General features: G+C 37.6%; 1 protein-coding gene across 1 annotated transcript in view; it reads right to left on the bottom strand.

Annotated features, from left to right (window-relative positions):
• Positions 1–24,382, bottom strand: part of LOC123772422 (uncharacterized) — a 249,805-nt gene that overhangs the window by 153,146 nt on the left and 72,277 nt on the right. The window lies entirely within an intron of this gene.

The following is a 24,382-nucleotide window of genomic DNA, read 5'->3' on the forward strand; positions in this document are numbered from 1 at the left end:
TATTGCAATCCTTCCTCAATCATGGTAAACAGTTTACGAGGTTCGAAGCTTCGCAACCTAAGGTTATTTTTGTTACAGTAACCGGTCCTCAACGACAGAGGCCAAATGCTCGTTAATCCAGCCACCAAACCCTTCCTTGTTTATGAATGAAGAACCGTTTACACACGACTCACAACTGATGACGTTCGAACAGTGCTTCGCTAACTGCCTCTGTTCGAAAAGCAACGCTGTAAACAGCCTGTCTTCCAAAGACCCAAAGTGATTCCATGCACCCGCCAAAACACCTGGTTATGAACGAAAAACGGTTTACACACGACTCACTATCCTGATTTCGTTCGAACACTTCCGGAATAAGTGCTTCACTGACGAATTTTGTTCGAACCACAACGCTGTAATTGTTTCACCCATGTACTACAAATACAAATAATCGGCAACAGAACCTAAATGCCTAAGCCTAACTATACGCAGAGCTTAAATAGATAATAATATTAATTTATATGAGAACAAACTTAGTTTCAATGCACAATACGTAAAAATTAATTAACGTGTCTAGGGAAAAGGCTGCCACTTTTAGGAACCTGGCCTGAGAACGAGTTCGAGACAACTTCCTAGCGCTCGGAGCTCAAACTATTTCATTAACATAAACTAAGAAATCATTATTAAAGAAAGATGTACAGGTTTCGTAAATGAACACTTAAGTGCTTGATGACTCCTGGCCTTGGATGGTTTTGTGAATCAATGATAAATTTGGCCATGAACTTGATTTCGTACATCTTTTGTCGTAGCCGTGGAACAACATTTTTAATGTACCATCTTCCAATTGTTTCCCTTCATCAGAAGCTTATACTTAGGTCGATCCGAGAACTAGCATAACACATCTATACCAGACGGCACTAAACGTTACATTCCCACTTAGCCAGCATCCACAGCTGATATTTCCTGCTCTAACGCCTCCAGTCCGTTTTCTGCATGACAAAACCTCATCTTCGTCCCTATCCTGACAAGCTTCCCATCCCTCCCTCGCATCCCTTACCATGACTAGCCAGTCACCCATTTCTTCCCCCCAAGTAGTAACATTAAAGAATATGATAAATATCGTGAGGAGACATTTACATATCGAACTAATAGAGCAAGAACTCGGCAATGTGAAGTTATAGTGGCCAGAATACGCCTAGGATATAGACGTATCTGGCAGCTTTCTCAAAACCCAAATGTCGAGTACACAATGTATCAACTTTGTGAAAGAGAAAACATACACTCACTTGAACATTATATTGTAGAATGTCACATATTAACTGATTTTTGCCCTCCTGAGCTGAAGTATGCTGAACTTTGTAAATACTATATGAATACTGGAACACGTGATGATATATTGGACTTGTACCAAAGATTGAGTATGTATTACATCTGTTATACAATGTATTGTACCTATACCAAACGTAATTCATATGTTATACAATATATTGTACCTGTACAATACGTAATACATTTGTTATACAATGTATGTACCTATAACCTAAGCTTGAAAAAGCATATTAATCACCTTCAGTGGTTAAGTGTTTAATATCACACTAGTTTCTATAGAAGCTATCTTACTCTGTCAAAGTAGGAGACACATAGGTGTATGTGTGTATATATAATAATGTGTGTGTGTGTGGATTTGTGTAGGTATATATTTATATGTGTACAGGTATATGAATGTATTTGTATATAGGGTATGTGGAAGCAGTTCAGAATTGCTTTTCTCCTTTGTAAACGCACATTATTGACGCTATGTAAAAAGACACCTCGAACACTGTTTATGTAGGACAGACGTAAATCTGTATATTTATGTTTGTAGGTTAGTTTAGCATTTTTAAAGCACTACAATCACCTGTGGTTGATTGTTCAATAAATCACTGAATTATATGTTTAACAGATATCTAACCCTGTCCACGGAGGATAGAAGAAATGTATATATGCTGGTTACCATTGTAAATGTGTAGAAGAAATGTATATATATGCTGGTTACCATTGTAAATGTGTGGCTACGTTTGTGGTGGGAAAAAAAACTCTTCCCCAGCCTATTCCCACCATGCCAAACCCTTCGGTAATAATAGTCATAATGGTTCCTAAGTTTCATTGACTTGTATACATGAAGCAATATTCTTTCCCATTCACACACCTTTCCGTGCACCTCTGACGTGTTCAGAGGTCCTGTATACATTGTGCATTTAGCTGTTTTGTTTTCTATCAGCAAGTTAGCTAAAGATGAAGTCATTGTTTAAACCCTTTTATTTAAAAAAAATTAATAATAATTAGAATATACGATCACGCTATCCAAAGATACAAATCCAGTCGGGGTCTCTCAATTTCCATTTGCTAAACTGGAGATTTTGGAGAGCCAATGAAAAATAGTTTTGGTTAAGTATATTATACATAAAGTTTTTTCACTCATGTTAAAAGTGTTGTCAGCATTAGGCAAATATTTTAAGGCCAATAAAATGAAATCAGTTTAAAAGCCCCATTACCATTTAAACAAACTTTAATATATTTAACGGCTCGCACCTTTCAACATTGCTGCAAAGCTTTGAAAAATAGAGTAGGAAAAACGTGCAAGTTTAATGTGTACAGAAAAGTTAATGATGTAAGTTATGGGAATTATGCCTCAAAACACCACAAACAGTTTAAACAATCAGTTAAAGAATACGAAAGTGCTCAGGTATTTATTCCTTCATTTACTCTATTGTTCTTTGGATTTGCATATTACATACACACACACACACACATACGTGTTTGTGAAATATATAGTATATATATATAACACAAAAGGAGGGGGGTGGGGTAAAATAAAAGAACATAGAAACAGGATTGGAGGAGACCTAAAAATTCCCGTCTAATGCGTTATGTGGTCTTTTCTCCGAGGCTTATTATTTTCTTATTCCACCCAGAGGTATATTATATACAATATATATATATATATATATATATATATATATATATATATATATATATATATATATATATATATATATATATTGGTGTATACTGGCAGCAGGTTTTCTTTCAAACATGTTTCATTGAATATGACCGCATATTCTGTATTTATTATTTTCTGGTTTAGGGCTTCTATCCCTCTAACTATTTTCTTAGCATCAGGGCTTAATTGGAATAGGAGTTCTCCAAAACTCATTTTCGTACTTTTAAGGTGAAGAAAAGAAGTGATTTACTATAGAGTGTATTACACTTATTTGTATAATTTGCACGACGTTTCGAACCTCCATGGTTCATTCTCAAGTGAACAGATCTTACAATACTAGTTGATTTTATACCCGCATTAGGTCAGGTGATAATACAATGAAGGTGAAAAACATGGGGGGATACATAAGGGATAAACATAGGGGCTGCAGAAGGCTTATTGGCCCATACGAGGCATCTCCTATCTAAACACAAAGATTAATCCAGTGTGTTTAGATAGGATTAATCTTTGTGTTTAGATAGGAGATGCCTCGTATGGGCCAATAAGCCTTCTGCAGCCCCTATGTTTATCCCTTATGTATCCCCCCATGTTTTTCACCTTCATTGTATTATCACCTGACCTAATGCGGGTATAAAATCAACTAGTATTGTAAGATCTGTTCACTTGAGAATGAACCATGGAGGTTCGAAACGTCGTGCAAATTATACAAATAAGTGTAATACACTCTATAGTAAATCACTTCTTTTCTTCACCTTAAAAGTACGAAAATGAGTTTTGGAGAACTCCTATTCCAATTAAGCCCTGATGCTAAGAAAATAGTTAGAGGGATAGAAGCCCTAAACCAGAAAATAATAAATACAGAATATGCGGTCATATTCAATGAAACATGTTTGAAAGAAAACCTGCTGCCAGTATACACCAATATATGTATGTATATATATATATATATATATATATATATATATATATATATATATATATATATATATATATATATATATATATATATATATATATATATATATATATATATGTCTCCCATGCCTGAGAACTTTCGAGCCATGCATCGCATACAGCCCAACTACACCTGACTGCAGTTATTGGTGTCCGCTGATAAAGAATTAAGAGAATATTGATTTTCAAAGCTTCACTTGTTAATTTGATTTGACAAAAACCCAATAAACTGTTGAAATATTTGCCAATACCATTTATATACTTTGCAACAAATTTTTCAAGTGCACTTTCAAGGACCTGATGAGTTTGTACAGTAAACAGAAAATGTATTTGTTGCCATGAGGCTAATGGTCAACTTCACTGCGAAACAGAAGCTGGTAAACTGCACAGAACTGTATTGTCTTTCCTACAATATTTGATTGCCAGAAGCATGGTAGAATGTAGTTGAATATTTCAGTGAAGTCTCTAGTGTGATATTTTGCTACTTCTTGGGAATGTAGCATACAGGAATTGATTACAGATAACTTTATGCAAAGGGAGATTGCAAGGGCACAGTTGATGGAGTGGCTTAGCACTCCATGTTCACCTAGCAATAAATAGATGTCCTGGAGTTAGTTTAGTGATGCGAGTTGCATCCTGCAGAAGGTCAGTGGCTGGGCGATGCTTCCTTCTACTAACAAGAACCAATTGTCCAACGCAGCCATGTTTAACAACCCCCTCTCCCTTGCCCTTGGCTGACTACTAATGGACACGGTACATTTATACGAGAAAGAAATACGCATAAAGAGCTATGTCGCGAGGAACTAAACTCCCAATGTAAATGTTATACCGAAAAGAGAAACGTATTACGCAAAAATGGACTTAATTCTAAATGCTAGTCACTATTTTCAACTTTCTGCTGTCTAACTCGTACTTTTGGAAATACAATATTGTTGGATTTTGTGAAAATTTAATTCAAAGATAAGACTTTTTATTTTGGGTATCTATGATCTTCTATGCAGATTAATTACACATTATCAGCTCACAAATAGTTATTTATGACCAAATATTGAAGTCCCACGAGGAAATGGATGAACTCTGCTGTAATGTTTCAGTCATTTACAACTGTACACTAACAATTTTAATTTTTGGGTTAGTTTTTACATGTTCGCGCGTATATACTTGTACTCACCCAGCTGTACTTGCGAGGGTTGAGCTTAGGCTTTTGGGCATCCTAGTCGCATCTCAATCTTCGATCGATGGGTGTTACAGGTTCCAGACTCCCCTGTACAGAGTCTGGCTTCACTACTCTGTAATTCATTTATTTATTTACTACTGTTCATTAAATTACTTCTACATGTGTCTCTCTCCCGTTTCAAATAATCTATTCTTGTCTACCCTGCACTTTCTGCTATTTTTATGTGGTGATTATGTCTTCCCTGATCCACATACGGACCTTCTCCAGCTTCGTTTCGTGTTTAACAAGACATGTACTAAGTAGCGACGCCGCGAATTACAGATTTAATCTGATATATGTGGTATAAAAGGTCCTGAACGACATATAGTCCAGATTTCTACATACCAGTACAGTTTTAATGTTGATCAATCCTAGAGAGAAGCTGATGATATTTATTTCATGTTGGTGGGTTTCTGGTGACAGATTCGGTGTGATATGAACCTTGCGGTTCCCTTACGTTGATTTCGAGGATCAACGTCCCCGCGATCCGGTCTCTGACCAGGCCACCTTGTAACCCCAAGTATTCTCTGAGCAACTCTAGTAAGAGTTGCACAGAGAAAAGTTTCCTGTGCGCCCGGGTGCAACGGGCCAGTATGGTCCAGTGCGCCCGATCTCATCTTCCAGCTCCCAGCTCCACTACTTTCCAAATGCTCGAGTTAAAATCTAGTAGAAGTTTAACATCCCCAGGATGCCGCCCATAGTAACTGTCTAACTACCAGATATTTATTTACTTATGGGTGAACAGTTATCAGGTGAGAGAAACTGCAACTGGTGTACAGGTTCCTGAGCCTATTGGTCTCTATCATATCTATAGCTGAAACTGTGTATGGAGTCTGCTTCCACATCACTTCCTAATGCATTCCATTTGTTAACTACTCTAACACTAAAAAAGTGCTTTCTAATGTCTCCATGGCTCTTTTGGGTACTCAATTTCCCAAATTCAATTGTGTGTGTGTGTGTGTGTGTGTGTGTGTAATTACCTAAGTGTAGTTACAGGATGAGAGCTACGCTCGTGGTGTCCCGTCTTCCCAGCACTCTTTGTCATATAACGCTTTGAAACTACTGACGGTCTTGGCCTCCACCACCTTCTCACTTAACTTGTTCCAACCGTCTACCACTCTATTTGCGAAGGTGAATTTTCTTATATTTGTTCGGCATCTGTGTGTGTGTGTGTGTGTGTGTGTGTGTGTGTGTGTGTGTGTGTGTGTGTGTGTGTGTGTGTGTGTGTGTGTGTGTAATGATAAATATTCAAAACAATAAAAAAAGACAGTAATAGGATATATCCATAAGAGAGAAATCGTCAACATTTTCAGACAATCCCATTAATTAAATTGGAAAATCCAAATACGGTATAATCACTTTATTGAGAACTTTTATAAAGATTCCACGGATTGCCAGGTTAAGTAGACTGAAGGTTAATTACAGTACCTTTTTTTACACACAAAATATTGAATATAATATTACAGGATACTTGACTATTTTTTTAGCCGACAAAACAATTTTTTATATTCAGAATTTCATGAAAACTAAAATGAATATATATATGTATACAATCACTAATAATTAATAACTCAGATAATAAAAATTTATATTGCTTAAAACAAGCGTTTAATTACATTGTCATCGGATTAGGAATCTTTTGTTTTGTTGTTCATTAACTATATTTGAAAATATGTTTGCAACCTTGATTCGCATACATCATATTATTTATGGTGACCTAAACAAGGATTGTTGTAGTTATAGTGACCTGAAGCAACAAGGATTGTTGTAGTTATAGTGACCTGAAGCAACAAGGAGTGTTGTAGTTATAGTGACCTGAAGCAACAAGGAGTGTTGTAGGTATAGTGACCTGAAGCAACAAGGTATGGTGTAGTTATAGTGACCTGAAGCAACAAGGAGTGTTGTAGTTATAGTGACCTGAAGCAACAAGGATTGTTGTAGTTATAGTGACCTGAAGCAACAAGGTATGGTGTAGTTATAGTGACCTGAAGCAACAAGGTATGGTGTAGTTATAGTGACCTGAAGCAACAAGGTATGGTGTAGTTATAGTGACCTGAAGCAACAAGGTATGGTGTAGTTATAGTGACCTGAAGCAACAAGGAGTGGTGTAGTTATAGTGACCTGAAGCAACAAATTCCCGTAGTCTCTCCTCGTAGCTCATACCCCTCAGTTCGGGTACTAGTCTGGTAGCAAACCTTTGAACCTTTTCCAGTTAAGTCTTATGGCTGACTAGATATGGACTCCATGCTGGAGTGTGTACTCACCTATTTGTGCTTGCAGGATCGAGCATTGACTCTTGGATCCTGCCTTTCCAGCTATCGGTTGTTTACAACAATGACTCCTGTCCCATTTCCTTATCATACCTAATTTTAAAAGTATGAATTTGCTTCCACAACCTGTTCCCAAAGTGCATTCCATTTTTCCACTACTCTCACGCTAAAAGAAAACTTCCTAACATCTCTGTGACTCATCTGAGTTTCCAGTTTCCATCCATGTCCCCTCATTCTGTTATTACTACGTGTGAACATTTCATCTATTTCCACTTTGTCAATTCCCCTGAGCATTTTATATGTCCCTATCATATCTCCTCTCTCCCTTCTTTTCTCTAGTGTCGTAAGGTTCAGTTCCTTCAGACGCTCTTCATATCCCATCCCTCGTAACTCTGGGACAAGCCTCGTCGCAAACCTCTGAACCTTCTCCAGTTTCCGTATGTGCTTCTTCAGGTGGGGGCTCCATGATGGCGCGGATAGGCAAGTACTAATAGGCAAGTGCCAGTTGAAAGGTGGGACCAAAGAGCCGAAGTACAACTCCCACAAACACAATTACATAAGTAATCACGTAAGCCCGTGTTATTCGTATCAGCCTATGTATACACATGTGGGCTAGTGTACACAACATGCACACACCCCCCCACTCCTCCACTCACCCACACATGTACACCCATGTTGGCACAGCTGAGATTCATGTGCACATTATTGCCTGTATGAGCTACATACTCGTAATCATACTCTTCACTAACCATTTGTGTTGCACCTGTGTTAATAATGAATATATATAATGCTCTTATCTCGAATATCAGAGTTTGGTGTTCTTTTATGGTATATTTGGTTGTATTGCCACACTAATTATGTTACATTTCTTTGTTTTATTGCTCTCGACACCTAATGTATGTTATTGTTGTTGTTGTTTGAAGAAGTTATTTTATAGTGAATATGGATTTTTGTATAGGATTGTTTGTCCATTTAAGTTTAAGGACACAAGTGTAACTGCAACAAAAATGACAGGTAGGATAACAAGAACCTTTCAAACAAGAGATGATACTAGACCTTTTAGGATAAGTATTATTTCACACCAACAGCCCAATTCCAAGCTGGATACATTGCTAACTTGGAGAACGTGAAAAGATCTATTACTGCCCGAATCCATCCGATCTAACATCTTTAGTTTTGGGACCGCTTAAAATTTGTTCACTCCCACCTGGGTGTGGGAATTATGCGTTATAGTTTATACATGGAAAGTATTAGAGGGACCGGTCGAGATGGGTATGGGGTGCATAATATAGAAAGAAATTGAATTGATTCCAAATGTGCACAAAGAAGTAGCACCATTTGAGACGAGAAGGCATGGCAGGATGTGCAAAAATAACCCCTTTGAAAAGTACAGGTGTAGAGGACCTGATTGAAAGAGAACTATTAAAAGCAACGGACCAAGACCAAGTCAAATATTATAAATAGTTTATAATTGGCACCATCAATATATTTGGAGATACTTGAGAGGTAAAGAAGCATTTGGTGTTAAACTGGATGACTGTTATCTGTAGGCGCGTGTTATGGCGGCGTGTTGATGTTTAACCGGGAGTGCCCGGGGGCAGCACACAGAGAGCGCTTGTTCAACCTAACCAGTCAGGTCCGGCTGTTTTCCCCTCCACACAATGCTACTTGTGTCTGGTACAGTGGCCGGCTTGTGACCCCTTCCCCGGGGGTCGTGCTTCCTTGCCTTCAAGTTGGCCTTGCTTTAACTGCTGAGATGCTGGAAGTTAATTGCATGGTTTGGCAGATTTGGTTTCTTGTGGGTCGTTGATTGAATGTGTGGGTGCGGGGGGGGGGGGTTGTGTGGGTGGGCAAGCTAGAACTAACACACACACACACACACACACGGTATCATGTCTCCCCTGTGTGTGTGTGTGTGTGTGTGTGTGTGTGTGTGTGTGTGTGTGTGTGTGTGTGTGTGTGTGTGTGTGTGTGTGTGTGTGTGTGTGTGTGTATTCACTTAGTTGTATTCACCTAGTTGTGTTTGCGGGGGTGTATGTGTGTATGTGTGTGAGTGTGTGTATGTGTTTACTAGTTGCGTTTACTAGTTGTGTTTTTGCGGGGGTTGAGCTTTGCTCTTTCGGCCCGCCTCTCAACTGTCAATCAACTGTTTACTAACTACTTTTTTTTTTTTTTTTTTTTTTTTTTTTTTTTTAATTTCCCACCCCACACACACACACACACCCCAGGAAGCAGCCCGTGACAGCTGACTAACTCCCAGGTACCTATTTACTGCTAGGTAACAGGGGCACTTAGGGTGAAAGAAACTTTGCCCATTTGTTTCTGCCTCGTGCGGGAATCGAACCCGCGCCACAGAATTACGAGTCCTGCGCGCTATCCACCAGGCTACGAGGCCCCCCGTAGTGTTCTTTTATGGTAGGCACACCCTTGTGTGTGTGTGTGTGTGTGTGTGTGTGTGTGTGTGTGTGTGTGTGTGTGTGTGTGTGTGTGTGTGTGTGTGTGTGTGTGTAATTACCTAAGTAATTACCTAAGTGTAGTTACAGGATGAGAGCTACGCTCGTGGTGTCCCGTCTTCCCAGCACTCTTTGTCATATAACGCTTTGAAACTACTGACGGTCTTGGCCTCCACCACCTTCTCACTTAACTTGTTCCAACCGTCTACCACTCTATTTGCGAAGGTGAATTTTCTTATATTTCTTCGGCATCTGTGTTTAGCTAGTTTAAATCTATGACCTCTTGTTCTTGAAGTTCCAGGTCTCAGGAAGTCTTCCCTGTCGATTTTATCAATTCCTGTTACTATTTTGTACGTAGTGATCATATCACCTCTTTTTCTTCTGTCTTCTAGTTTTGGCATAATTAATGCTTCTAACCTCTCCTCGTAGCTCTTGCCCTTCAGTTCTGGGAGCCACTTAGTAGCATGTCTTTGCACCTTTTCCAGTTTGTTGATGTGCTTCTTAAGATATGGGCACCACACAACAGCTGCATATTCTAGCTTTGGCCTAACAAAAGTCATGAACAATTTCTTTAGTATATCGCCATCCATGTATTTAAATGCAATTCTAAAGTTAGAAAGCATAGCATAGGCTCCTTGCACAATATTCTTTATGTGGTCCTCAGGTGATAGTTTTCTATCTAGAACCACTCCTAGATCTCTTTCTTTATCAGAATTCTTTAAAGATTTCTCACATAATATATAGGTTGTGTGGGGTCTATGTTCTCCTATTCCACATTCCATAACATGACATTTATTTACATTAAATTCCATTTGCCAAGTGGTGCTCCAAATACTTATTTTGTCCAGGTCTTCTTGAAGGGCATGACAATCATCTAAATTTCTTATCCTTCCTATTATCTTAGCATCATCAGCAAACATGTTCATATAATTCTGTCTATGAATGTTATGTGTGTGTGTGTGTGTGTGTGTGTGTGTGTGTGTGTGTGTGTGTGTGTGTGTGTGTGTGTGTGTGTGTGTGTGTGTGTGTGTGTGTGAGAGTGAGAGTGAGAGACCAAGTGTGACACACTGGCTGACAGAGGCTGTGTTTCTTAAGCCTCCACAACCCCATCAGCGTCGTAATGGAACTTCCGCTGACCGCCTCTATATAAAAGGTCATCTCCCACATTTACTATGAATTTTTTATTTAACTCTCCAACATTACTTGCAGACTTTCATAAAAAGCCCACAAAAGCGTATATTTTGTACTATGTACTACCTAGCTTGGGGGGCTTCCCTCATGCTGGGATTTATATAAGGGTTCGCTCCGTTGGAATTATGAAAATGTCTAACGTACCAGAACTAAATTGTGATATACATTTATTATTGCTTCAAAACTACTACAGTCCAACAGAACTTTAAGTACTGTTGAAGGTCTAAACATTGGAGAAAGTGGCACTCTGTACAGGGTAGGTGAGTGAAGTCGAGCTCACAAAGTATACACATATTATCTCGCATCTAATGATTAAAATAAATATTAAATATTACCACAGTGGAAGAAACAACGGTGAGCGTTCACTATAGACCAGTGCACACTGTAGCGCAGCACACTACAGAGCACTGCACATCAGCAGTGCACCTCAGCACAGAAACAAAACAACAAATAATGAGTGCATCAGTAAGAGAACTGATGAAAAACCACAAGTACAATAGTAATCCACGAGACTAATAACAAAAACACGAGGACAAAAGTTAATAATACAAATTCTAACATGATGTATCAGACTAGTAGATCGGGTCATCATAAGAAATATGGATCTCATCTAGAGCAAAGGGGGAGTTTTATACAGATCTGTTCCAAATGGAAAGAGAAAGTGTATACTTACACATACTGTATATATTATATATATATATATATATATATATATATATATATATATATATATATATATATATATATATATATATATATATATATATATATGTATGGCTGAAGCTAAAACACACTGAAGATATACATTCGAACTGATCAAAAGAGAACTGCTAAAACATTTAAAAAACTAAAAAAATAGAAGAAATATTGAAAGTGCTCAAAGGGGAGAACCGAGGATTTAGAGACACCAAAGTGGAACTGAAAATAATTCCAAAGTGGTGAAGAAAATACCAGTAAAACATCGGCAGTGAACACTTTTGTTCCAGAAGAGGGAGAACATGTTATCTGGGACATAGGGGAAGTTAAGGCAGCGGAAGAAGACAGATTAAGTTTATTAACTGTGCAATCATCCAATGTTCAAACATATGGCTCAAGACATGCAAGTCGTCTTGCAACCCATCCCACACCACTCTCCTCACACTTCACCCTTCAACACTCTCCTCATACTTCATCCTTCAACACTCTCCTCATACTTCACCCTTAACACACACCAACTTCAGTATGGAGTGCACAACCCAAACGCTATTACAAAGATACAGACCCATAACCGCAGACGTGTGAAGCTCCACGATACACTTCCCCCCCTCCCCCACCCCACGATACACCCCAACATTCCCCCTCCCCAATGAAACACTCCTACACCCCCTCCCCCCCCCCCCCGATACACCCCAACATTCCCCCTCCCCAATGATACACTCCTACACCCCCTCCCCTCCCCTTCCCTCCACGATACACCCCAACACCCCCACACTGTCGGTAACATTATCCCGCAGTATTAAACACAATAAATCCTTAATGATATGTGTACTATAAACGTTTCCAGGAAAGAATAAATATGTATCTCAGATTTATAAAATTCCATTTTATTTTCAGAGTTTTTCGAGTTATACTATGCAAATTTTGAGCGTTTTAATCTTGCCGCTTAGCTATTTTCCATTCCAGAGTAATTTATTAACTGAAAAATAAATTTTTCACACATTTACAGCGAGGTGCAGATACAAAATTCCAAAATGGAAATATTTATTAATTAGGTTGTTCGTTTCATCTTCAAGAACGAGCCCGTTAAGGACCTTCAGTACTCGCTAAACCCACTCAAGATTACTGAATCAATGAATTAACTAATAAAATATTATTAAAAGTATAATATAAATAAAATAATAACAAATAAATAATAATAATAATAATAATAATAATAATAATAATAACATTGCAGTCTATTTTTCAATGAAGACATGGCAGGAATTGCAAATTATATTAATAAAGATCTTCAAACTACCTAAACACAGGGGGGGATATACAGAGGCCTTCCCAGCTTCTCTGTGTACGCACTGAGTTTACTTTAGTCTTGAACTATATACAGGACTAAAGTATTCCTGCTGGTTGGTTAGTAAGCTAATGGTTTTGACCTCAACAGGCACCCTCCATAGGCAGCATGAGTGGTCTTGAGCCCAACACCAAACCAAACCTAAGCTTGGGTTTGACGTTCGCAGTTAGTGTTACTAAGGTAAGGGAATTATCAGGAGAAAACGCCAAGCCATCACGACTATATAGCACTTGGAAGGAATCGGGATAAGGACTTCGAATGGGATGGAGGGGGGGTGGTGGAGGGAGAAGGGATGATCGGGGATTGAACGCCAGCCTGCATGAAGCGAGACCGTCTCTCTACCCTCCATCCCAAGTGGTGGGGCAGTTACTGTTATTACAGAAAACTCAAATAATGGTTATCCGAAGAAGGTAAGAAAAGGTAATTAGGAGGAGAAAGTTCTAAGCCAATATGACTGTTTAGCAATTGGAAGGGATATGAGGACAAGGAGCTGGGGTATGAGGACAAGGAGCTGGGGTATGAGGACTAGGAGCTGGGGTATAAGGTAGGAATACAAGATTCACTTACAAAATGATACTGCTTCACTGCCAGATTTAGCCAAAGTCTATTATAAGATTACCTCTAATATCACTAATTCCAATCAAACAAATATAAATCATTAACAAAGATCTGTGAAAAGTAATTTGAACTATACTTTTCAAGTAACAAAAAATATATACTATGCGCACAACACCGTAACTTGATCACGTTATACTTGTAATTCGGCGCACCTTCACATCATATTAAGTTCACTACACATAAAACGTGTTTACGGAGCTTCTGTGCTGAATAATAACCGAAACACTTGATTACACAAGAGCTTTACAAGAGTGTAACTTGATAATACAACATTTATGTAGTATCGCAATATTGAATGACATTGCAAATGGCCTCTGAACGGCAAGAGTGACTATGACGATTATTCAATATTGAGAAAAGTTGATAAAGCAACGTATATATTCTACGTATTAGTTCCCAGAGCATAAGTTACTGACGAGTGTCTTCTTAACTAGCAGTGTCTAGACGGAGCAAGATTGGGCTCTTGCTCTTGGGCTCTGCTTACCTAGTGGTGTCTGGTGGTCCTAACTCCTTCGAATCCTATCATACGTTTATTTAAACCTACACGTGGTAGTAACTTCGACTTCTTTCTCTACTTCATTCCATTTACTCACAACTGTATCTCTTTTATCTGCCTTACACAAATGTTAAGCATATTATTATTATTTAGCAACTTTTCAACAAGTAAATGATATGCAATTACAATTTCAGAGCGTTCGTTCAGTTAATAGATAAAAATATATCTAATGAATTGTCTGCCAATGAGGTTTTTACGAGTAATCAATCTTTGGCGGGTAATTAGTAGATCAATCTGTATGCAAACTGCGGGTCTGCAAGGTCAATATTTAGAGGAGCGTTATCTGGCTCAGGTGACTTAGTGCTGGCAGCCTCTGCCACACCTCCACTGCTTCTTGGCCGGTCTCAGGTTTCCCTTCCACTTGTTTTCTATTCTGAGTTCGTAGGATACTAATTTATCTGATGACTGAAATGTTTGTATTAATTTGTTAAAAGTTTTCCACCTTACATCATACGTCCCACATTCACTCCCATGAAAACTAAAATGATATAATTTTAAACATCGTCTTTATCATCCCCGATCATTCAAGTTATCATTATTGTCATTACCATTAGTGTAGAACGACAAGACCACAACGTTCACCCTCCAGTATGAACAAGACCACAACCTCCACCCTCCAGATCACACTTGAGCATCATTAAAACTTTTGACTTCTTTGCGAGGATGTGTGTTGGTGTCATTACAGACAAGTGTAAAATTATTTCAGTAATTGCGAATACTCTTGGGTTATTCTCATTTACGGTCCTGCCACTTATTTCACTTTATGTTGTTTTTAAAAGACAATTTCAGGACTTCTTACACGTCTCTCTCACTGCTTTCACTACCTTCAATGTGAATCGTTAAAAAAGGGAGCTCACGCTGCTCACCAAGACTGGTGGCCAAGGTTTATTGCACAATGAATCAAATCGCGAAACTTTTCTTCGCTTACTAGTTCATTTTGTCCCAATAACTGCGTTTATCATTTTTCCATTATTAATATTCTCACGTCGTGCCATCATTAATAAAACGAGAGGGTGCAGGTTTGAGTCCTGGGCAGGTTGGGGCAGTTACGTACTCAGCAGTAACTGGGGACCTACATGAGAGAGCCAAATAGCCTCAAATAGCCTAACCAATTACAGTAACTGGCCGAAAGGCTAAATCTAAATACTGTGTCATGACATTAATTTCAGCCCATCCTATCTGTTCATACAGTACTTATAGTAATGATGTGAATCATCCTACACATATTGAGGTAATGGACAATTAAAAAGTAGAATTTGTTACTATTAGATTTGGACAAACCGGAAAGGGTTTGTATTTATGGATTTTATTATGTTGCTAATAAAACTTAACCGAACCTAACCAGTCTAGGCCTAATACACCCTAATTTACCATACAGTAAATATATGTGCTATACTAGGCCTAGGAATAGTTATTTTTAGTTTATATATATTTAGTAAATATAGTTTTAGCTATATTTTTTTCCGGGCTCTATAAAGATAATATTACCAAATTCTACTACCTAATTGTCCATTTCGTCAATAGATGATGTACAACAGTCTACATAGTTACTATAAGTACTATGTAAACAGGAGGATAGGTTGATTGATTTATATCTATCCACAAGTTGTCATATTTATTCGGTTCTCTTCCGCTGTCCTCCATTTTATTACTAGGCTCAGGCTATCCCACAATCTTTGATTCTGGCATCGTTTACTCCAGGCTGTCTGTACAGATAATACCATATTTTACCATATCAAGAAGTCATTAATGTTAGATGAATTGTTACACTCTCATTCATCACGAAGGAGTTGGGAAGACACAGCAAAAGAATAAGTCATTGGAAAGAGACTCAGAAGAAAAGATTAAGAAACGTTGAAAACAGCAACTTATAAACAGCAAAAAAATAAGAAACTGCAAATTCACAGCAAAATCCTAAAAGTCAAGTATGCAATACACAATTTGTCACCTTTATGATAGATAAAAGATGCATTCTATTGGGCAATATACAGTATTTTAGAACGTCCCATATTGATTGACCTCCTAACCTCTCCGTCTAGATATGAAGAACTCTGAAAATATTATCAGAATGCTGGAACACTTGACAATATACTGGACGTATACCCAAGATTTACTATGTAATGCAACAAATATATACAATATATATAAATATTTAGCATATTTTGGTAGCAGTCTTTCTTGTAAGTATATATTATTGAATGTGACCGAAATTGTTAAATCAATGATTCTGACACGAATCTTCTCTATTTTCCTTACATTTTTTTTCACTTCAAAAGGAAGTTGAAAAATTAACTCTCCAAAGTTCATTTGTATAGTTTTATTTGGCCTGACACTAAGAGTTGCGTATCGTGACTTTTAGCGTCAGGCCAAATAAAAGTATAAAAAATGAACTTTGGAGAGGTAATTTTTCAACTTCCTTCTCAAGTGAAAAAAAATGTAAGGAAAATAGAGAAGATTCGTGCCAGAATCCTTGATCTTACCTTTTTGGTCACATTCAATAATATATATATATATATATATATATATATATATATATATATATATATATATATATATATATACTGTACATGGAAAATGAACGAATGTATTGTTTCTATTTTAGAAAGAGAGAAATTCTGGCTCCCTTTTGAACGGTTGGGCTACACACTCAGCGGCCTCTGCTAAATTGTTTCACATTTTTTCTCTCGTGTGTGTGTCGCCTGTATACACTTTTTAATCTCGTGTTCCCCTCTAAAAAATAAAAAGACATCATCAATTTAAACCCTGTAAATTGGTGAGAGATAATTGAAACCCTGTAAATTGGTGAGATATAATTGAAGCCCTGTAAATTGGTGAGAGATAATTTAAACCCTGTAAATTGGTGAGAGATAATTGAAACCCTGTAAATTGGTGAGAGATAATTGAAACCCTGTAAATTGGTGAGATTGTTGAAACCCTGCAAATTGTTGAGAGATCATTGAAACCCTCTAAATAGGCGAGATCATCAGTTGAACCCTTGAAACAGGAAACCTGTTAAACTTAAAAAGGTCTGAATATCGGAGTTTGTCCGTGCCGCTGTGCGGCCACCCATCCGGTTACTGGCCAACACAAATATGCTAAACTTAACTGAGTACCGTGTTCGTCCCCCTCCTCGCCAACCTCAGGACGAGATCCATTTACTGTCAAAATCATCCCCTTACACTTGGCGTGTCAAATTACAAAGCCTATTTGATGCATATATTATACCCTCGAGAAAGGCTTCCACATAATCTATTACGAATGATAATGGGCAGTTAAGCCGTAATTTATTGAGGCATCTGCTGCTGCAGCTGACCTGAGTTAATGTCAGTAATTACTAGTGCTGCTCGGACTTGCACTCAGCCTGTTTACGGCGAGAAAATACCACCCGGAACATGCCACAGCCTCCATCCTCTTTTAATAAGCAACTATATTATATATCTATACTATACAAGAGAATGTCAGTCTGTTTATCTGTCCAAACTTGGAGGCCAGACACTTGGAGCTAGTCTCTCCCAAACATGCATATTTCAGTGCTACTTAAAAATAAATTTTCTGAGAGAAGGGGAAAGAGGACGAAGGGGGGAAGGACGAAAGGGTGAGGACCAAGGCGATAAGAGAAAGTGGGGAAGAACGAGGGGGCGGGCGAGAAGAGGGACGGGGGTGGTGGGGGGGGTCAAGAGGGGAGATGGGATAAGAGGGAGTGAGAGGGGAGAGAGACAGATTATCCCGGGCACTGCTGGGGTGCCTCTCCTAATATAATAATATTAACAGCAGTAAACCAATTTGGAAAGAAATGTTTGAAAATAACGAAAATTGTACCTATGTCATACCTAATAGTTAGAACCGCACTACTTGTATGCAAGGCCCGAGTTGCCTAACAGGCAGAATGATTTTCGTTATTTTCAAACATTTAAACATTTCTTTCCAAATTGGTTTACTCCTATTAAAATTATTACATTATAATATGAACATGAATTACAGACTTAATTGTTACGAGATATATATATTTATATATATATGTTTTATATATATACATATATACATACAGTATATATATATATATTTCATATTTAATATTATATTATATATATATATATATATATATATATATATATATATATATATATATATATATATATATATATATATATATATATATATGAGGAACCCGACAACTTATGATAATCATCTTTGTACCCAATATGTAACTCCTTTTTTGTAACACAATTTAAATAAAACATACATATATGTGTGTATATACAAAAGAATGGGGGTGGTAGGAGAAGAAAATATTAAAGTGTTCAGTGAGGATCCACAAGGTCTTCTCTGAATACTCCTTCTTTTCTTCTCCGAGGCTATGGGTCCCCACATTTGCACCAAGGTGATTACCCTCACAACTATTTAACAAATAAAAAAAATTATATATATAGATATATAAACGCACACAGAAACTGTATTGGAGGGGACCCAAACATTCCCTCTAATGCGTTATGTGTGGTTTCCTCCGAGGCTAAGGGTCCCCCTTCTTCCAGCCAGAGGTGGTACTCCCTATTTTTTGTTAATATATATATAAATATATATATATATATATATATATATATATATATATATATATATATATATATATATATATATATATGGGCAGTTAAGCCCATATATATATATATATATATATGGGCTATATATATATATATATTCAATATATATATATATATATATATATATATATATATATATATATGCATATATATATATATATATATATATATATATATATATATATATATATATATATATATATATATATATATATATATATATATTATATATATATCACACACACACACACTAGGGAGGTACCCAGCATTGCTCGGATCTCTCTCTTCCCCCCACTCTCCCTCTCTATTTTGTCTCCTTATCTTTCCCTTCATCCGTCCCCTGTTCCTTCCTCTCCGCCTCATCTTACATTTTCTTTACTCACTGTTTTCATTACTGTAACCACCTCTTCCATACTCAATATTTTAATAATTGTACCCCAAACGAATTTAGTTCATAATTTCGAATAACACTTAGGCTTACCCAGACCAGGTCCGTTCCATACTCCCCGACTATTTTCCCTGAAAATTTGGGTACGGCTAGCTGCCCCAAGCATGTAGCCTCCAACTTTGGCTAGATAAATATACATTCTCTCTTATAGGTACAGACTAGAGGGGGATACCCCCTTTTTTTTTTTTTACCTGGCAAAGGCGACACTGTGGTCGCGAAGAGGGATACCTGGCATTGCCCGTGCCTGTCTGCATGTCTCCTTTCTCTTTATATATTTCTACCTATTTCTCTAGCTTTATCTCTTCGTCCTCCCACCATCCCATTCTTCAGAAACACTGAATTAAATGTATGGGTCTCAGATCCTTTGCTTGTCCTTTCTCTTCTCTTCCTTTCTTCTATTTTTTTGTTTCTTTTTGGTACCAATTCCACGTATATCACATGCCATATGTCATACTTGCCACCATGAAAGACTATGAAAATTGTCTATGGGTGTTTATAAATGCTAATGTTTCTCAAAGCATTTAACTTAGGCCTACCCCGATCAGCCTATATCTGGCCCGGACCCCAGACCACTCCCCCTGTAAATTTTGGTGAGGCTAGCGCCAAACGTCTAACTTCCAACTTTGAACACAGACAGACATTCCCTCTCATAGTTCAGATTTTCACACACACACACACACACACACACACACACACACACACACACACACACACACACACACACACACACACACACACACACACACATATACACACATACATATGCTACTAAGTGGCTCCCAGAACTGAAGGGCAAGAGCTACGAGGAGAGGTTAGAAGCATTAAATATGCCAAAACTAGAAGACAGAAGAAAAAGAGGTGATATGATCACTACGTACAAAATAGTAACAGGAATTGATAAAATCGATAGGGAAGACTTCCTGAGACCTGGAACTTCAAGAACAAGAGGTCATAGATTTAAACTAGCTAAACACAGATGCCGAAGAAATATAAGAAAATTCACCTTCGCAAATAGAGTGGTAGACGGTTGGAACAAGTTAAGTGAGAAGGTGGTGGAGGCCAAGACCGTCAGTAGTTTCAAAGCGTTATATGACAAAGAGTGCTGGGAAGACGGGACACCACGAGCGTAGCTCTCATCCTGTAACTACACTTAGGTAATTACACTTAGGTAATTACACACACTATTGTCATTTGCAGAAAGTCTATTAGGCTTATCGAGGTCTGCTTATCAAGAGCGATGGTTTCTGAGCGGCCACCATATTACTGCAAGATCTACCGATGGTGCTTCGAAAAGTGATGTCCACGCCCACTAAACTAATAAACAATGCTCCCCCATGTAGCTTTCACTTTAATAAACGGTTAGTTTTATGAAGATCAAAGAACGATAAGGAGTTTAAAAAGGTACAGAAAGGGGAGAAAGTGAGGATAGAAAAGCAAGTTCGAGACGACAATCGTGATGGTGGTGGACAACGGTAGCGGTCTGGATCCTGGTTGGCTGATGAAGCCATCAACAGCGGGCACGACGCGGATGGCGCGAGGTGTGAGTGAAGCTCACCAATATTGCTGAGGCTGAGCAGGTGTCATGGCCCCCTTGCCTCGCCACGCCTGCTGCATTTGTCACAAGGACACTCACCGCCTGGCCAAATGTGTTACTGATATAGGCCGGTTGCCGTGTTTAACGCTTCTTGTCCATGTTACTTGATCTGTTGCATTTCTGAGCAGTCTCTGAAATTACTTTAAGGATAATAAAAGTTTTCTATTAATTCAGAATTCTACTGATCCTAGTTTCACAGTAACATAAGACAGGCTTCGCATCTGACTGATAAATTTCACTATCTCGCAACATCATACAATATCAACTTCTGATAATTATTTACGTACAATACAAAGATCCACAGGTTGTCCACAACACTGTATATATACCCGTGTACGTTGACGACACTCGTAAGATTGAACTAAGTGGTACCGTCTTATTTAGCCTGTTTAAGCTAAAGAGGAAATGGAGGTAAGAGATGATGGAGGTGAAATAGATAATGAAAGTGGAGATGGTGGAGGTGAAAGATATTGAAAGTAGAGAGGGTGGAGATGAAGAAGATGGTATAGATAAAAGAGACGATGGTGTTAGTAATGGTGGGAGATAAAAGACGGTGGAGTTCGTGCTGGATGAAATGGAAGCTTTTGAAAAGATGATGAATTCTGTTGTCATGATCACAGGAAGGAGGATGACTAAAAAAAAAAAGAGTTGAAATGAGTGTTATATATATTGAACTCGTTATACTCCAATATAAGAAGATCAAAAAGAATGAAATGTAACGAGCACACGGCGCACAACGAGTTCAGTGTATATCTGAACATAGTAAGAAGAGTACAGGTTATGTGAGGAGTATAATGAATTCAGAGAGTACAGTAAGAGTAATTATTAAGAGTTCCGAAAGAATAACTGGTAAAATGAATAGAACAGGTACTGATGCGCATTCATTAACAAGTATAAAAAACGTATCGTTTGGAAAAAGCATTAACAATTTTAAAAGTTCAAACGCACGATAAATAAACTAGGCTATAGGAAAAATGTATTTAATTTTAAAGGCTACAATGTTTTTCACTGAACACATGCGATTTTCTCTAAAAATATTTGCAAGCCCAGTAAGACGATGTCTTGTATGCTATAATAATAGCCAACTACGGTACTTGTTAATTCAACGGCCCTAAGGAAGAAGTAGCCACACTATCGAATGATCAATGTTATCAAATTTAATAAAACAATACTTAATATATCAAAATCACAAGTAAATATTTACCTAACTCCGTGAATGACTTCATGGCATAATACGTAACAAATTAACACCGTTATATTTAGCTTCTCAGAAGCATCTGACTTATATTGACATTAATAACAGTTTCCATTGAAGCTATAGCCTAATTAACGCAATGAAACAAATAGGTAGAAGGTTGAAAACACACATTACCAAAACTAGAGAAAAGTCTTAATTTTTTCTTTATTCAATAATATACAATATAAAGATGAAAGTTACAAGGGAAATACTACATTTAAATATATTTTATATAATTCTCAGTAAACCAGTTTTCCATATCATCTAGTTTTTGTGAACAGTCACGCAGTCCTGGGTTAAAACCCAAGTACATTTTCCAAGGAAATACTCCTGCATACCTTGGTCTACGTCCATTTTTTTTTACAATTTTTACAATTCATTCACCTCGAACATAACATACAATCCCATCCTTCAGATATTTCATCCCGCATTATGTTAATTCCTTTAAAATGGTAATTCTTTAAAAGGCCACATTTCTCAGCCGCCTTTCTTTTGGACACTGTCACGAAAAAAAACTTTCGCATGCAATTTTACACACATGTAACTTGCTTAGATAAATGAATTGTGGAGTTCAGTCCCTATGCCCATTATGTGCCTCTGTAACCCTTTCCACTACCGCCCACAAGATGGGTATGGGGTGCATAATAAATGAACTAAACTAAAACTAAACTAACTGCCTCACCACTCCAACAGACACTGGAACTTTTGTTTTTGCCCAACCAGGTATTCCTACAATACTTGAAAAAATATCAATTACATCTCTACTCTGGCAAAATATTGCAAATGAGCTTCCATGACCCTGTCCCCACTTTAACCTGATCGTTAATAACAAGCTTCACCACAACCAAACAAATGATCTGAACAGCTGACCGGAACAGTACTTTAAGAGCTAATTATGTCATGTAATGTGTGCATATATATATATTCTATCAAGCCTAGAATTCTGGCGAACATATGTGTACTCATAGACACCCCCGTTAATGTTATTCGCATCCTTGAGACCAATACATTTCAAAAGTGTAATTAAAGCAGGAGATACACAGTGTTCGACTGAGTGCTTCAATCTCCCACAGAAGTGACAATTAAAGTCGCCACCAAAAATAATATTACGTGTATCATTTCTGAAAAAAAATACAATAACTGTTCAAAGAACAATTCCTCCCTCTCTTCTAGCGGGTGCCAGAGGGAGCATACACATTAAGTACAGAAATTATGGTGTCAAAAAAGAAAATCCTCGCATATAAAATATTACTATTATCATTCATTTCGGAATTAAGAACCTTTATGTGGGCTTGTTTAACAATCAATATCATCGTACTACCTTTCAACATGTTCGTAGGATTGCATAGGATTTCAAAGTAATCAAGCAGCACATCAAGTTTCTTAACATCTTCTACATTGTGTTCTTACACTAAAAGCACATCCAATTTATGATATTTAAATAAAAACATTAGTTGCAACTGTTTAATTCTACAATTGAGCCCATTAATGCTCAAAGCAGCACAATTAAAAGTTAATAGGCTTCCCGAATGTAATTTTGAGAAAAAAAATTACTCTTTATCAATTATTATCTCACTCTACACTGAGTGTCATCCTTCCCTTTTCGAAATCTAAGTTTAATATTTTCCCTCACGGCTCGATTCTGTTCATGTTCCACAATATAACACCACGCATTATCGTTGTCATTTTTAACATGATCACTACTCACCGGTTGCACTGTGCCCTCGGTACTTTTTGGTAACTCTTCGTGACCTTGGTCACGGTGAACTTCAACGGCAACCACCTGGTCCATTTTTACAGACTTTTAATTTAGCTGCACAGTCTTTCATACGTTTCAGATCAATACCTCGTATAAATTATTTTTCCACGTGTCTTCACATGACTGGTTATATAAACATCTTTCACACGACCTCTACCCTTTTTACCAGACCTTACAGAAGAGGGTGTGAGGGTGGGTTTGGAGTTTCAATCTAATGGATTTACTCTAAGAACGGGCTGACATACACACATAAAACGTGTGTGCACTGATTGAAAAAAGCACGAACAAGAAACAAAATTAGTGGCACGAATTTCCCAGTCGACATCTATTTCAATTTACAAATGCTCTTCACGCTTGGACTCGGAGCAACCAAAAAAATCTTGAAAATAATTTCTCGTGTGACGAACTATGACACACTGGATATTTTCCCGGGAAATATGTGTGTGTGTGAAAATATGCCAAATATTGTTTCCAGTATTTTGTGG

The sequence above is a fragment of the Procambarus clarkii genome, chromosome 17 (assembly GCF_040958095.1).
Source record: "Procambarus clarkii isolate CNS0578487 chromosome 17, FALCON_Pclarkii_2.0, whole genome shotgun sequence".
NCBI classification, from domain to species: domain Eukaryota; kingdom Metazoa; phylum Arthropoda; class Malacostraca; order Decapoda; family Cambaridae; genus Procambarus; species Procambarus clarkii.